Source organism: Lepisosteus oculatus, chromosome 11 (genome assembly GCF_040954835.1).
Source record: "Lepisosteus oculatus isolate fLepOcu1 chromosome 11, fLepOcu1.hap2, whole genome shotgun sequence".
NCBI classification, from domain to species: domain Eukaryota; kingdom Metazoa; phylum Chordata; class Actinopteri; order Semionotiformes; family Lepisosteidae; genus Lepisosteus; species Lepisosteus oculatus.
The window spans coordinates 14,263,266-14,280,053 of record NC_090706.1 but is presented as its reverse complement, the minus strand read 5'-3'; the positions used below and the strand labels follow the sequence as shown (position 1 = coordinate 14,280,053).

The following is a 16,788-nucleotide window of genomic DNA, read 5'->3' as shown; positions in this document are numbered from 1 at the left end:
GGAGTGTCCGGAACCTTCTGCCGGATGGCAGGGGGACAAACAAGTTATTACTGGGGTGAGTGGGGTCAGACATAATTTTGGTGGCTTTTTTCAGACTCCTGGTGTTGTATATTTCCTGGATGGATGGTAAGGCACTGCCGATGATGTGTTGGGCAGTTTTGACCACCCGCTGCAGTGCCTTACGGTCGGATGCGGTGCAGTTGCCGTACCAGACTGTGATGCAGATTTTTTATATTAACCATTTATATGATCTTACAGTCTTTTAGAGGTGATTGGTCAAACCAGTTTGTTGAAAGAACAGGTGCCGATATATCTCCTCAGAGGCTAGCTGGAAACATGACAGTTATGCAGCTGATTAAATAGTTAGACCAACTATGAGAAAGAAAAAACAGAAAACGCCAGAAGCCCCACGAACCGAGTTTAGACAGGATGCTAGGATATAGAAATCACAGCTGAGAGACGCCATGCTCAAGATGTACAACACACCAGCAGGACCTCATTCAGAATATGGAGGAAGTAAAAGGTTAATTCCATGCTGAAAAGAGAAGAAAAGAAACACAACGTTTCAGCCGTGGAGCCTTCTTCGGGTGTGGGTCCTTCAAGTCAGCTGAAACGTTGTGTTTCTGTTCTTCACTTTTCAGCATGGAATAAAGCTTTTACTTGTTCCTTTGCAGCCTACACTCCCTACTCGAACTCATTCAGAATATCGTGCACTTCACCTACAGTATCGTGGTGCCAGGAGAAAGTCAGTTAATGGGCTTAATTAACAGCATGCACATGAACTCTAGATGCTCCAAAAATCATTTCGTTCCGCCTTACAAGCCAAACACAATACAGTACGTCACTCGGCAAAAGGTGTCCTAATTGCGTTGTAGAGTATTTCCGGTTGCCTGTCTCAATTAAAGGCAAAAGAGAAAAGGGGTAGAGAGGCGCCTTGCTCGCCGGCAGGGAGTTACACTGCCCCCTGCTGGAGCTGCAGAATGAGGCTGACCGGGAGGAGGCCACTCGCCCCCTTTGTGAGCAGCGAAGCGATCCAGGGCGACACCGACTCCCACACCTCTTTGTGCAATAAACGCCCCTCCCCCTGTTTTCGGCCGAAACGAAAAGCGCAGATGAACATATGCATAGAAAAGGAAATTGCAAGGCGTCAGGCTATTTTTGTTCGTTGAATTTATTTGAATTGTCATAAAAAGATGGGACGCCTGCCTAATGTCATGGCGTTCGTGTCGGCTTGTGGTCGCTGCGGTGGTGTCAGTGTGTTGGCGCTGTTTTGAACCTTTGTGCGTGTTGTAACGACAGAGCTCAGCGGCTGCTAACGCATTGTACTACAACAGCGGGCGGGGCGGATTGGTGGCGGGGGGGGTTGGTCGTAGTCGCAACAGCATTATAGCCTTACGCGCCGTCCGCTGTGCGTATGACGTCAGTGACGTCGGAGAAGCTGTTTGTTCTGGATTCGGGGAAAAAGGAAGATCCGCGCGCGCGCTGACAACCCAATTAAAAAAGGTAAATAAACGACTTTCGTTTTGCGGCGGGGGGGTGGAAGGAGTGTGTCGTATCGCCACAATACGATGGCTTTGGAAGCTGGGGTGTGTTGGGAGGTGGAGGGAGGTATGTTGGGGTACGCTTGAGGCCCAGGGGGTTGACGGCCGAAGCGACGGCGGGGTGCCTGCCCGCTGATGTGCGGAGCGCAAGCCGGGAGAGCGGGGAGTCTGTACGGGAGGCCCGAGGCTCGACGAGGCGCAGAGTGCTGGAGCCGGCGCGGCACTTTCCAGTTGGCTTGCAGTGTGGGAGTTGTGGCTTCAGCTTTCGAAAGCTCCTTTTGCAGCGGCCACTGTGGAAAAAGGTGTTGGACCGAAAGAGGCGAGAGGGGCAGTCTTGCTGTCTGCTGGGTTGTTTAGCTACCTCCAAGGCCGTATTCGTGACAAAAGTTACGCTCTATGCGTAGCGTAGGCGTTGCTCTCTGGCGCGGTTGCTACGTGCGCGAAATCACGCAGGTCCTTTCGGGAATAGCACTGCTGCCCGGGTGGTATTCTGGAAGCAGGTTTACGCACTTCAGTTTAGTGTGGGCCCGTAGAGTTACGCGTTCTAGTGAGCGTTGGGAATGCTCCTGTCTTGAGGAGAAAGCAGATTCCAGAAACGGTTTACGCCACTTTTCGGGATATTTGGCGAATCCTACGGGTTGCGGTGCGCAGATTGCGTAATCTGGGGCCACTAGACTTCAAAATTAGCGTAGCTTGTGTGCTAGGGATTTTTTTTTCGGAAGGATTTTTAGTTCGAGGTTTAAGCAAGCATAGATGAAAGCAATTTAGTGCTTTTAAACCGCCATCCGACAGCAATGGCTGATGCGAAGCGATCGACAGCATCTGCAGGATATTAAGGGATCATTTTTTGTTGAAAACCCCGAAGCAGAAGTGCGTTTTGGGATTTATTATACGAAAAAAAGGACTCCGATCTTCTTTGCGGCCGCCATTTTGTGCTCTGAGGAAGGGAAAGCGGGCGAGATCTTAGCGATTTTTAAGAAAACCCACCAGTGTAAGAACATTACACATACGTTTTTCTACAGATTGGGGCTCCGTGTTTCATCCCCTAGTCACAGCCTGTTCAAAATGTCACGGTTTGGGGCTTTTAGTGGGGTGATGGGCGGCGGGGGGAGGGAAGGCGCGTTAAGGGGGTGGTGGGGGGGGGTGGTTGTTGAAATATGTAGGTTTGTTGTTACTCTCGCTCCGGCCAAACGCACAACTCACGAAGCCCTCCCCCCGTGTCGTGGAAACGGAGAGCGAGTGGGGCTCCGTTCCCACTCTCCTCCCTTTCCACAAATTCCTCGACAGCCTGAGCCGGGCGCCCCTCTGGCCGGGACCTGCGCTTTCGGGAGGCCGGGCCGGAGCGGGCCGGCTGTCCGAGGGTGTTCCTAGGGCGCTGGGGCACGGGTGTCCGGGGGCGGTCTGTCTCAGCTGCCCGCCTGGAGGTCTGCTGGCTCGGATACTGTGGTACCGGTTCTGCACGGAGAGCGGCCCGGTCCTCTTGTGGCGCAGGAGCGAGAGCTTTCGTCCGCCGCGTTTGACACAGGAGAGGCACGCAGATGAATTATGCATTTTCAAACTGGGTGTGTGGGTTTTTTTTTTCTGGTCGCAAACTTGTCTTCAAAAACGCTTGAAGCTACTTCAGTTATAAGCTTGTGTGACATGAGGGCTATGCACGTCTCCCAGTTCTCCGCGCGAATGCTACCCGAATTAATTAATAGATTGATAGTACTGCATAGTGTCCCGATGTACGTGTACCGTGTTATAGTATTACTAAGCAGCAGTTCACGTCTCGCTGCAAGGTTCAGCTAACTTATCTGATTAGAGATGATTGATTATTGAACTGGTGATAAATGTATAATCCTCGCTTCTGTTCTCCTGTTTGGTCAGCCCTGCCCAGGAATCGGACAGGCCCCAGGCTCTGTTCAGCCAGTTAATAATATGTTGATGTGTGTGTCTGGTGTGAAGGGCTCCTGTCCGAGAAGCAGCAGCGATTCCTAAACTGTTTGGCATGCTGTCCTGTGCAGGAAGGAGTCCCAGTTCTGTTTTGTGCTCGGTGGCCAATGGATGCTGCCCTTTTCCCTCCCCAGTCCCAAAAAATAAATTCAGCGATTCCGTGCTTTCCTGAATTTCTTACCACAGAGGAGGGTGTGAGCTGGATAGAGCACTGGTCCTGGTACGGGGTGGGGGTGTGCTTTTTTTGAAGGGGCTTCCCTTTTCATGGCAGTTGGTTGCAAGTGCCGTCCCTGTGATAGAGAGGCGAGTGCTCTGCTCCTGATTGTACTTTCCCGGCTGTGTGGCTGTTGCGGTTGCGGGCACCGGATCTGCGCCCCCCCCCTCTGGAACGCCAGGCGGGAGGGCGGAGGACAGGCCAAGCGGAACTGCGTTGTCGACGGGAGGTGGCGAGGGGGCGGGTCTCTGCGGTGGTCTGCCTCCTGCCGGGACCTCGTGCGGACAGCCAGTTCAGACCCCTTTAACTCCCCTGCCCCCCAGTACGCGGGCAGCCTGCACCTCCAGCACGGAGGAGGCCCCCAGCAAGTGCCTGAAACACTGTTCCGGCATCGGTCGGAGCTGTAACCTCGCAAGTGACTGACCTTCCCTCCCTGTTCGAGTTCCTTCGCCTTCAGTCGGTCGTGCTGCTAGCCGGGCACTTGGAATGTGTCGTCCATCTCCGCAGTGGATGTGTGCGTCAGTAGCATCTTCTTCCTTGTTAGCCTAGCGGGCGGAGCGGTGACTCTGTGGCTCTGGCTGGAAGGTTGCCGGTTCAAATCCTGCAGCCGGCAGAGGAATCCTACTCCGTTGGGCCCCTGAGCAAGGCCCTTAACCCCAACTGCTCCAGGGGCGCTGTACAATCGCTGACCCTGCGTTCTGACCCCAAGCTTCTCTCTCCCTCTCCGTGTGTCTCATGGAGAGCAAGTTGGGGTATGCGAAAAGATGAATTCCTAATGCACGAAATCGTATAGGGCCAAAAAATTGATGTTATGTTGTTGTGTTATAATCAAGGCTTGCTTGCACGGTATTGGAGGGTGCAAACAGGGGAAGTGATTTCTGAATGGCATCGGTAGAGCTGGAGGGGAGAGAGGGGCTGCCAGATAGTTCCTCTTCTCCAGGCTCACCGTGGGCTTGCTGGGGGAACGTGGTCAGACTCCACTGGCTCACCGACAACACGGAGCAGCATCCTGTCTCTCTCTGTGAGTTGTGTGTATGTCGGTACTTGGAGATGGGCACTGCAAGCAGAATCTTTGCCCCCCCCCTCCCAGGTGGCCTCCTGCTGTTTCTTTCCACTTCTGCTCACGGGACTGGGCTGGGGCTGCCAGTGCTGGTGGCTCCGACCTGATTTCCTCTTCCCTTGATCCGCCAAGGGCACCTTGGCTGCTGTTCCTCCCTGGGAGAACTGGCGCTGTCCTTGGGACAGGACGCTGTCGCCACCGATTAGTACTGGGCTCTCCCTGTCAGCACTTCCTTACCGTGGCGGGTCCGTTTGGTGGGTGAGCTTGGGGTCGAGTGGTGACCTTTGCAAGACCTGTCATAACTGGGCTGAAGGGTCGGGCGTCTGATCCCCTCCTAAACAGCTGCTCTCCGGCCATTGTGTCAGTCGCACTGCTGAAGCAGGGGTAATTAAAGCTCTGCTTTTAATTACTCTATTTCTGCGTGGTGAAAATCGGGTTGCGGAGTTTCAAAGCTCGAGGGGCATGGCTGAGGAATGCTGTGAAACTGGAGGGGCTCCGACTTCTGTGGGACTACTTTAGGACCAAGGGGACATATGGCAGGTGATGTTTTTTTTTGAGACCACGCGGCAACGGAATGAATTTAGTTTGATACTGGCAGTGCGCTGAGGAGGTTAGAAAAACCATCCCCAGACAACACCAACTGGATTTACAGCACAGCTCCTCTCCATCATGGCATTGTGGCCAATGGGTTTCTGTTCCCTGACAGAAATACACTAAAAATGAGCAACACTGACAGGCTGAAGGAACAGAGTCTCTTTGGTCTTGAACAGGACCCGATGCATAGAGTCAAAATCTCTTAAGGCCTCAACACAACCCAACCCAGGGGACTTCTTCAGAATGAGCAGCGGAACACAAATGGGAGGACATCAGTGGAAACTATGTTGAAGTGCAATTTTTACCTGAGAACAGGAGGCACGTCTATCCAGAGGGTGGTGGGAGTGTGGGACAAGCTGCCCAGCCATGCTGTTGAAGCTGATACCCTGGCTTGTCTCGGGAGATGGCTGGATGAGATCCTTGGGCCAGTTAGCCATCCCCAATAGTAGTGAGTTAAATGGACCGTATGGCCCCCTCTTGGTTCTAACCTTTATGTTCTGAATGGGCGTTGCATCAAAACAGTTCTCGTGTGTTTCCAAACATCCCCTTTAAAAGGCCTGACGCACCGAGGTGCCTCTGTAAAGTGGACACGGGCCTATTCAAATGCATCAACTGCCCAGTGATGACAGAAGACCGCCGCGTGGACAGAGTTATCACGGCTTCACTAAACCATGTGTCTGCCCCAGCGACTCTGACGCGGACTGAAGTTAGTGGGAAGTGACTTCTGCTAGATGAAAACTTTTCATTACTGCAGGCTGCTGTGTGTTTTTTTGAAGGTCTGTTAGGTTTTTTATTTTAAAGGTTATTCAGAAAGGGCATTTTGCATAAATTTATATTTTTTTGTGCCGGTGATTGGGTTTTCCCCACAGGGTGTCTGGCTTCAGCCTCACATAGCATCTTTCTCCTCAGCCTCATCAGACCATTAATGACGCTTGTCATCGTCATTGGATGGCAGGAGCCTTAATTGAAACTAGAGAGATCAAAAGGCAGCAATTCTGGTCTTGTAATGAGCGTGCTACATTTTAAGTGTTAAGGTGACGCTCATCAGAATCTCTTTATAAAAAAAGAAATTTGGAAGCAGCAGTGCCGGAAGATGTTGTCACTCTTTTCACATTGGGCCCCTGATGTTCTGTGTTTTGGTTGTCACAGGGGTTCTGAGGTTATAAGAAACCAGTTTGCTGGCACGTGATCATGTACGTAATGAATAGTTACTGTGTTGCTCATTGTTGCTGAAAAATCAAACCAAGTGGTTTGATGAGGCTTTAAAGGGAATTCCCAGATGACACAAGATTGGGACCACGGGCTGTACTGACGTACAGCTGGTACAGGTCTTCAGACAGCATTCACATTGTGTTACAGTAGTCCAGTCCTTTCTGTACCTGGTGTAGGATGCTCTGAACAAAAGGTACTAGTAAAGCAGGAAAGTGATACAGTCTCCATCATTTGTGTGTATGCATTTGCTTAGCATGAGGTCATAAACATTACATCTTCAGTAGTTAGTTTTCTCTTCTGCAAGAGTGTCAAGCAGCTGGTAGAAATCAGAGTGGATCAGATTGCCGTGCACTGGGAGTCTGGTCTTTTATTGTGCAAGCTGTGGTTCAAAAGGTCTCTGACTTTGTGTTGAGCTGTGTGAAGCTATATGCTTTGTAATATTATCTCACGGCTCTGCGTATTTGCAAAAACTCCAGATACGTTAAGATTTTCAAGGTTTGGTACTACATTCTCTTAGGTTTATTCTTTTACATGCAGTTTTGATAACTGCAGCAGCTGGAAAGTTGAAATGTTAGTATTTGATAGGTCCATTGTGACGTTGTAATCCATGTCTTGGGGCAGAATCGCACTGTATGAACACTAGGACACAATGTCCTCTTTCCTTCCCAGCCTTGTGCTCTCTCTGCTCTGTACAACCCATTGATAAGGCCTTGTTTCGAATACCTTGTTTCAAAAGAGGTATCACACTGCTGGAAAGTGCCTTCTGTGGAATCTGTTTGCAGGAGGACAAGGGGGCTGATTCCTGACTTTACATTAAGAAGGCAGGCGACCAAAATCTTTCTGTGACTGAAGTATTTTGACCCCTGAAAACAGAGGGCTGACTCATGACTCGCAGTGGAAAGACAGTGTGCGCACCCTTCGGATTTTGATCAGAAATCGTCCTCTGAGAGAGTAACAGGCGTCTGGGACAAGCTGCCTTGCCCTGTTGCTCTGGCTTAGTCACACTCGCCTGTGCTTGATTCTCAGCCTTTGCGGGGGGTAGTGATGTGGGATTTAATAAGATTCTGAATGGCTGAGCTCGACCCAGATAGATGGTTGTCTCTGACATAGATGTACGGGGCTGGGTTACAGGTGTTTTGTGCAGCAGTATAGCTTCAAAGCGGGTGCTCACTTCTGAAGCAGTACAGCACAGCCTCCTCTTCATCGCGTGTCGGTGAGATTATTGAAGTTTCCGGTGGGGAAGCCCCTCACCCTGTCGTCCTGCTCTGTATAAACAAGTGCTTTACCATTGTGACAGTGAGACATGCCTTTGACCTTTGATTTCATGTCATGCTGGAATGTCCTACTTTGCACCCACGAGCTCATGTTTTCTGTGTTAGTCTATAGCTTACATGGTCACGCGTGGCCTCCTGTTCTTGTGCAATCTTGAGCTGAGAACAGGAGGAACATCTTTACACAGAGTGTGGTGGAGGTCTGGAACAAGCTGGGGTCCTAAATATTGCCAACAGGCACTTGAGCCGGGTGGGTGTGATGGCCGTACCCTTCCCTGTTGGTCTGGTGCAGTTGCATGTAGTTTTCTGCAAGTTTTTTTTTTTAGCTGGATCAAGCTGGAATGGCGAGTTCTTCCCCTGGGAGCCTGCCTGGAGCGTGGAGTTGAGGGAGGAGGGGCGGGGCGAGGCTGATGAGCTCCTGTCTTTCCCTCTCGCTAGGGGGGAATAAAGCAGAAGTAGCATTCCCGTCCTGCGACTATCCAGGTTGAGCAGTGCTCGGCTACCGTAAGAGAGGGGGGAGAGAGAGGCGTGGCGATTTTTAAGTGGAGACTGCAGCTCCAGGCCTCCTGTGCCCTTCTGGTCAGTAGCTGTTTGAGTTTGAGGTGGGGTTACTGGTGGTCTCGGCAGTGTCGCTCCGCTTCTCTCTCGTCCTGCGGACCCGCCAGCCTCGTCGTGTGGGAGTCGCTCCTCCCGCATTCGCCGCGTCTGCGCGCCACGGCAGGGCGCCGCCTGTCTCCCACGAGCCCAGGCAGCCAAGGGCTTTCACTGGAGCTCAGCACTGGGCCCTGTCTCCCTGGTCGTGTCCCTTCTTCCCTCTCTCTATCTGCTGGGCCAGGTCCCTCTTCCTTTCCGCTGCCCGCTCTGAGCTCCTCAGCGCAGTGTGGAAGTGGAGGGGCGTGAAAGCCTTCTGATGTGCGCGAGAATGCTAGAGCCCACTCTGTCCATCTAGCCCGTTTGGTCCTCGGTAATCAATTGATCCAAGGATCAGTTCATTCCATTGTTCTTTGGGGGAAGCCAGGATGTTGGCTTTAATTACAGGGCTGGGCAGCTTGTGCCACACTCCTACAACTCTTTGTATAAAGACGTGTCAGCTGCCTTGGATTTTTAAAGGCACCTCTACATAGTTCCTACTTGTGTCCTCTGGTTCCTGATTCTGAAGACGTCGGTGCGCTGATTTAAAGGCTGTCTTCTCGGAACTCGAAAACTAGAATCTTCTCCTGCCTGCTGGCTGTTCTTGTACATCTGAACGCTGCCCAGGTTTGAACTAAATTAGAATCTGATGACTAGCGAACATGCTCACACATTTTTTTTCAAGTAGCAGTTGTTTTTTCTTCTCCTGGCCAGGGTTTAGTCACTTGCATGAAAAGGCTTGTCTGTAAACATTGCTTTTTAAAGTGTTGCTTTTAGCTTGGTTTCTAATATGGCTTTACAAGCGGTTAATGTTAACTTTGCCTTTAAAGGGCTTTAAATTCAGTCGACTATTGCAAAGAAGTATTCGGCTGAACAGAGCTTGGAGTGTCATAGCGGGGAAGGGGTCTGTCCTGGGAGCTAGTTTCTGTGAACAGAATATTTTGTGTGGCTCAAAGATTTTCCCCTCACAGGTGAGGGTGTGGCGTTTGTGCAGGAGACCTGCCGTCCCAGACCTGACTGGTACTTGAAGTACGCAGACCAATCAGGGACCAGTGTTCATGCGTGCCGCTGTGTACCATTGGCTGTAATACTGTTAATTTATTTTTCTTTGTCGGGAATTATTCTTCATTCTTAAGACTCCTGCTGAGACCTTCCCTTCTTTTATTTTTTTTTCCCCAAAAGTCGCTGTTTGATATTCAAGTGTTGCTGCCGTTGCCATGGAAACCGCATCCCAGGGCCTGGTTGTGGACGTAACCTTTGGTTCGAGGAAATAGAGAGAGAACAAGAGAGAGTGAGGGGAAAATTGGGAAAACATTAATGAGCTGCTTTTACCTTGGGTATTTGGTTTTAGCTCATGGAATGTTTCCTGTCGGCTGTGATGAGCAGCATAAGTAAGACCTCTGGGCCTTGAAAAAGAACGCGCCAAAGAATTGGATTTGTTGAAGGCTGTAGGTGCTTCTGCCGCGTCTCCTGTATTTTTATTCCTGGTGCGGATGCTGTGTGTGTGGGCCCCAGCTCAGCGAGGGCGCGGCTGCGTCCGCGTGTTTCCATGTCTGTCCAGAAGGAGTGAGGCGGGTCAGTGGGTGACTCCATCCTCCCGGTGTCCAGGGCAAGTCGGCGTCTGCGTGAAGGGCGCAGCTGAGCCCCGCTCTCCTTGGCTTTTAAGCATGCTGCTCGTTCTTTGCTTCGGTCTTCGAAATAAGAAGCAGTCGACGCGTCGGCTGGCCGGTGGAAGTGGGGAGAGAAGTGGGGGTCCGTGGTGCTTGTGTGTGGGGGGGGGTGAGAAGGAGCAGGCTTGTGCCGGTCTACAGTAAAATAATGAACCTGCTAGTGGAGCAAGCGTGTGGCTGCAGTGTCCTCTCTGGGACCTGGGGAGCCGCTGGCTCTGCAGGTGTCGCCAGCCTCTTCCAAGCAGCAGCTGAACTTCTCTGTTCCCATGAAGCCAGCAATGGGCTGGTTTAACGCATCAAGAGCTGAGGTGGAACAAAAAGCTCCAGATGCACACTGGCCTTCTCAGGCCAGGATGAGACACCCCTGCTCCTGACTGAACGGTCAGACCTGCCGGTTTTGGGAAGCCACTTGGGGGGGAGACAGGTGCCCCGGTTAGCAAGGAGCCTGCCTGAAAGCTAGTTGGCCATCGGTCTTGTTCTGCCGCCACAGTGGCTCCTCTTGGGATTTGGCACGTTATCTCCAGGAATTGTGACCAGATCTTCCTTCTTCTTCCAGGTGCGAAGGCCCCCCTCTCCTCTCCTGCGCTCGCCGGGCACTCCTGACTTGTGCGTCGTGACCGCTGTCGTTGACTGGCTGGGGGAGTGGCGGCGGGCTTCCCGAACAGGTCTGGATCTGGGAAGATGAGCCCTTTTAAGTAGGAGGGCTGGCGGCGGACGAGCAACAAAAATGTGAGTTGTTTCTTTTCCTTCCGCTGGGGCTGCTGCGAGGGGGGGTTTCGCCGGGCTTTCCTGTCCGCGTCGGGGCGGTCACTGAGGCGTCCGGTCTGGGCACGGGGCTGGCGGACGAAACACGTTCCGAGAGCGGGGCTGGGGCTCGGGCACCCGCTCCGCCGATGGGTGGTCCCAACGTCTCGTTCCGCTGCCCCAGACCGTGTTCAGGAACCCGTTGCTTGTGCTTGGACAAAAAAGAGCCCAATAACGCACACCTGAATATCTCACAGCACAGTGCTTCCTGGTAAAGTCATTAAAAGCAGGTTAAAAATGGGGCTTCCTTTCACAAGAAATGGTAGCTTTTGGGGAACTCTTGTTTATCAGGTGTTTGTCCTGATGAAGGCTTGTACTTGCCAAAATGTTGAGGAGTGTTAATCTTTTAGAGTAGAGTGTGTGTTCAGGATGGTACGGTGGCACAGTGTTTAGCGTTGCACTAGAACTCGGTGTTGAGTTCCGGACCTGGGTTTCCCTACCTGTGTGGAGTTGGTGTGTTCTCCCCCTGTTTGTGTGGGTTTTCCCCCCACAGTCCAGTGACAAGCTGGTGGGTTATTTGGCTTCTGGGAGGTTTGTCCCTGGTGCGAGTGTGTCTGTGACCTGCGATGGACTGGATTCCCACTGCTTGCTGTGATAGGCTCCAGCTCCCCCATGACCCTAAACCTGGATAAAGAGGTTAGAAATTGGAGGGGTGGTTAGGTACAGTGTGTCCCCATTTGTACTCAGGTGATCAACCTGAAATAGATAGATTTATAGAAAGGTGGTGGGTGGGTGTGGCCTGGTGGGTCAGGGCTGTGGACCTGTAACTGGGAGGGACACCGGTCACAGTGTATAAATGGGCTTTTAATTCCGCCAGCTTCTCCGATTAAAAGGTTTCTGGAGCTGCTTCTTTGGCCTATCTTTCGGTTCAAGCAGCCTACAGTGGGCACTGTAGGATGCTTAGTCATGGAGTCATGTAGTTGGTCCCATGGCAGCAAAACAGCTCCAAACCATGATACTGCCACCACTGTGTTTCAAGGTCGGGATGAGGTTATGTTGGAATGCAGTGTTTGGTTTTCGGCAAACATAACGTTTCTCGTTTAAGCCAAAAAGTTCTATTTTTGACTCATCCGTCCACAGGACATTCTTCCAGTAGTTTTCTGGCTCACCCAGGTGGTCTTTAGCAAACTTTGAATGGGCAGCAATGTTGTGGCTTCCTCCTTGCTGTCCTCCCATGCACACTTTTCTCATTCAGCGTTTGCCTGCTGGTGGACTCAGGAACACTGACATTAGCCAGTGTAAGAGAGGCCTGCAGATCCTTGGGCGTTACTCTGTTCGTTGTGATCTCCTGGAATATTAGACGCCTTGCTCTTGGAGTGATTTTTGTTGGATGACCACTCCTGGGGAGAGCAACAATGGTGTTGAATTTTCTCCATTTGTACACTATCTGCCTAACAGTGGATTGGTGAAGCCCAAAGTATTTAGAAATCGTTTTGTAACCTTTTCCAGCCTGATGAGCATCTAGAACTCTTTTTCTGAGGTCCTCAGAAATCTCCTTTGATCAAGGCATGGCATGCATTCACAAACCTGTCTGGTAAAGACTAGACTTTGGTAGTGAAGAGGTTTATGCTTTTTAAATAGGGCACAGCCACCCAAACTCACACCTGATTGTCATCCCATTGATTGACACTTCTGACTAATTATACCCTTAACTGAGTTGATAATCCTAGAGGTTCACATACTTTTTCTTACAAAGGCATTTAATGTTGGATCATTTTGATCAATAAATGAATGAAAAAGTACATCCTTTTGTGTGTTATTTGTTTTATTGGGTTCTCTTTATTGTTATTAAATTATCACATTCTAGGTCACATTTATGCAGAAATTCAGAAAATTCTAAAGGGTTCACAAACTTTCTAGCACCGCTGTACGCTTTCACCAGTGATTAATTTTCTCTCTGCAATGTCTGGAGATCGCATTCAGGGTCCCAGGATCACAGTCGGTCCAGAGTGCTACATTATTCTCTAGATATGTAGAAGTTCCTGCTACCCTGGCTGGCTGTGGTCTCCAGGCTACAGGAGCCCATCCTGGACTGGGACCCTGGCTGGCTGTGGTCATCTGGAGCCCACGGGAGGGTCTTTAATTTGTAAAGGTTTTGCTCACCCTCTCTCCCTCCTCCTCATTGCTCCCCCTTCTCACCTGCAGGGCAGCCGTGCCAGCTGGGTCTTTGTCCTGCGGGGTGGGGGAGGTAGAGTTCTTTTGTGGGGAGGCTGGGGGGTGGCTGGTTGCTAAACAGGAGGCTGTGCAGCAACCTGAGAGAAGGCAGGAGGGGTGCCGTGGGGGAGGGGGAAGTCCACAGGCTGCAGCAGCTTCTCTGTAGTTGAGAAGGTCTTTGATGGATTTATCGCTGTTTTAGGGGGGCTGGGAGCAGGGGGTTGTGGCATCGAGCTCTGTTGGGTTGCCTGGAAAATGAAGGGATCTCTGTCTCGGGAATCTGTTCATTGATGTTTTATGGCAGGACTCCCAAGAGCCACCGTCCTGCAGGCTTCGCAGGCGGCCTTAAACGGTCAGTGATCGGAGATCAGGATATGCGTGAACTCCTCCTAATGAACTGGCTCAATTCCGCCTTTCAGGGCGCAGCTGGAGTAATGACAGGGAGGGGTGCAGCTCTGGGTTTAGACACCCCCACTCTCTGGATAGACTGTTTCTTCACTGGGGCCTTCTTGGTGTGCACTCTGTGCTGTAGTTGCAGTTCAGTGCAGTGCTGGTTAATTAGGTAATTAGGGTTTGTATGTTCACATGGGTTTCCTCCAGGTGCTCTGGTTTCCTCCCACAGTCCAAAGACAGGCTGGTGGGTTAATTGGTTTCTGGGAAAACTGGTCTGGTATGAGTGTGTGTGCGCCTTGTGATGGACCAACTTCTCCCTTAGGCGGTACCCTGTCTTGTGCCCATTGCTTGCTGGGATAGGCACGGCTCCCCGGCGACCCTGCATTGGATAAGTGGTCAGAAAATGGATGGATGGGGAAAACAGTTTGCTCCCTTCGGGAGTATCTGTGCTTCAGTAGGTCCCGCTCCAGTGTGTGTCTTTTGAGTCTGCGTGAATTGGGGGGTTTGCGTTTTGAAAGTGGCAGCCAGCATCTGGTTTTCACGTTTTGGGGCTACAGTTCCGAGAGATCGCGTTCCCTCTCCCGCAGTCCCGCTCCTGTGGACGTGTGCTCCGAGGTCTGTCCTGCCAGCGTGCGCTCTGTTCCAGGCAGGTGGACGGGGAGCGGGGACCAGGCGCTGGGGCCTCCGTGATGGGAAGCCCTTTGTTTCCCGGCTGCCGGCATTCCGGGCTTTTTTCGGAGAGCTGCTGGGAGGGGAGGGGTGGTGGGGCTGTCCTCTGATTCACCTCTCTCTCTCTCTCTCTCTCTCCCTCCTGTCTCTTCCTTCTCTCCCTGTCTCCTCTTGTGGCTCGCTGGGCTCCTACTGGGTTTAAAATGTACAGATGGCCGAGGAAAGCGAGCTTGCTGGGCAGCAGTGGCTTACGGCCGCAGGGTGTGAGGTGGACCTGTTTTGAAAAGTGACGCGAGTGGGGCGCGTGCGTCGCACTGTCTGCAGCAGCTGCCCTGCTGCCGAAATGATTCAGACCTTCCTTTCTCCTGTCGCTGAGTAATGTGCCCTTCTGGTTAAAGCAGGGCTCCCCCATATCGGTCCTTGAGAGCAGCTGCCCAGACGGTTTTGTTGGGGTCCTTGAGGCGTCACTAGCAGAGGCCTGACTGAAGTTGAACTCTCCTGTGCCGCTGGCTTCGGGGATCGGACTAGGGGAGCCCTGGGTGGAAGAACATAGAGGCCCGGCTTTATGAATTTCCACTGCGGTGTTAGCTGTGTGCTAGAGAAAACCCAGCTGTAAGTGTACGCAATGGAACAGTGTAGGTGTGTCATTAGTCTTTATTACATTTAAACAGAGTACCTATAATCAGTAGTGCACCTTAAATTTGAATACATTTAATTTTTGCTAAAATTTGGCGTGTCTTCTCAGCAGTCGGGTGTTCTACAGTAAGTCTTCCTGCTTGGTTCGTGCTGGCAGGCTGGTTGGGGCGTAGTGATTAATGCAGGCTGTGCTGGCCCTCTGGTTGGTATGTGCAGATAAAGGCAGGTTTTACAGGCTCCCAGGCTCTGCAGGGGTGAAAGGTCAGAGCAGCCATTTCCACATGGCCCCTCCCCCCAACACAATCCCTGCAGTGGCTTCCTGTCCCTGGACTTCCTGTCCCTGTGGGCTGGCTTTCAGAGATAAGTGTACACACAGAGACGGTTCTGGAGCCCTACTGGCACTAGCCCTGCTGATAAGCTGTCTACAGGAGGTATTGATCTGAAGGGATGGTGTGTGTTCTGGGAGGAGGGGGGGGGGCGTGCACTGGGGCTGTTTTTCCCCAGACTGCTGGCCTGCTCTTATGACAGAGGGCTGGAGCTGATGTTTGAGTTCAAAGGTTGTCTTGCTGGAGAAGGGGGGAGGGGGGAGTGAGGATCTGCAGAGCAGACAGCTGAAAACTGCAGTTTTGCTGTCCGGGGTTGTGATTGCAGAGAAAGCGCCTCGCGTTGTGCCCCAGGCACAGAGGGCAGCCTCTGGATGAGTCCCCGGTGCTGTGGTTTGTGTTTTCGGCTTGTGTGTGGATCTGGAGGGGAAGTGGGAAGGCTGGATGGGAGAGGGTGGAGTGCGTTTGTGAAAGGTGAATGCCCCGGCGTGGGCGTTGGCGCTCTGGGCGGTTTACAGCCATGCAGGGGACTGTGGGGCTCGGCAGGGTCGCTCACCTCCCAGCTGTCTGCTTTTTACAGCAGCAGCAGGGGGAGGATGAGGGGGAGGGATGGCCATCACCTCTGACCTCACTGGGACCCCCCCCGGCCAGACTGCGGTCTGTCGCCAACACAGAAACCACCCTGTGTGGCTGCGGGGGGCTCGGGCTGGGGGAGAGAGAGGTGTTCACCGGCATCCTCTCTTACCTTCCTTTTCAAGTGTACCCTGGAACAAAACAAGACTCCAGTTGCACTGCTGTCAAATCCATCCCAGGTTTTTCTTCAAGTGTGCCTCTTACACAGTCCCGTACCAGGTGCTGTAGGCTTGGTGTTGGTGTTGAAATATTTGCTTCCATTGGTACAGTTTGTACTGTACCATCCTTGCATCCAGTAAGATCAGGAGTGGATCAAAGCAGCTGAGCAACTTGGCGTCTGATTAGATTTCCCTGAAGTGCATCTTGCTATATAGGAGTGTTTTTGGGAAGGTTTCGGATAAATTCCAGATAAAAATCTGTTTGTTAGTCTAGGGCATGTGCAGCTTTTCCGGTATCTCAGGTGGTGGGTATCTGGCTAGGGTCACAGGAGCTTTAACGGGAGGGAAAACGAAACCAAACATATGTGCGTGAGCTGGTCTCAAATTAACAATTCATTAGACGCAGACTAACGCAATTAAAACATGAGCCTAATTAGCTGGTGCGGCACCAGAGGCCCGCGCAGTAACAGCTGTCTCCCGGCTGCAGCCTCATTACTTATTTAATTGAGGGGCGCCGGGAGGTCCAGTGAGCCGCGGGGGGGGTGGGGGGGGATTTCCGTGTCCCCGAGGCACAGAGCGCGCTCTGCTGGAGCTCAGGAACACGCTCTCGTTTCCCACGGTGCTTTGAGCGAAAGAGCCGCCCACAAGCAGTCTGGTGGCGGTGGTGATTGAAGCAGAATATTTTTCCCTTACGCTGACGCTGCTGGGATGTGATGCTGTTGCAGCACGGCCTGGGAATCTCACAGGGATTCGCAGAGCTCCGGTTAGCTGCGGCTAGCTGGCTGTGTTTTTCCGATGGTGCACCGATTTTTCCCTCTCGGCTGACAGTGCCGCGGACGTCTCTGACTGGGAGAGAAGGGCAGTTGTACAGAGGCGTGGTTTCGGAGGGAG

General features: G+C 52.1%; 1 protein-coding gene across 3 annotated transcripts in view; it reads left to right on the top strand.

Moving 5' to 3' along the window:
* Positions 1–1,395: 1,395 nt before the first annotated feature.
* brd4 (bromodomain containing 4) overlaps positions 1,396–16,788 on the top strand; it is a 48,133-nt gene continuing 32,740 nt past the window's right edge. Inside the window, exons 1-2 of one of the 3 annotated variants that reach the window (XM_069195729.1) lie at positions 1,396–1,503; positions 10,684–10,856. The gene's annotated coding sequence lies outside the window, so the exon portion shown is untranslated. Of the gene's footprint in view, positions 1,504–2,242; positions 2,533–2,798; positions 3,104–10,683; positions 10,857–16,788 lie in introns of those variants that run through there. The other 2 variants (XM_069195730.1, XM_069195731.1) reach the window with 2 other exon arrangements.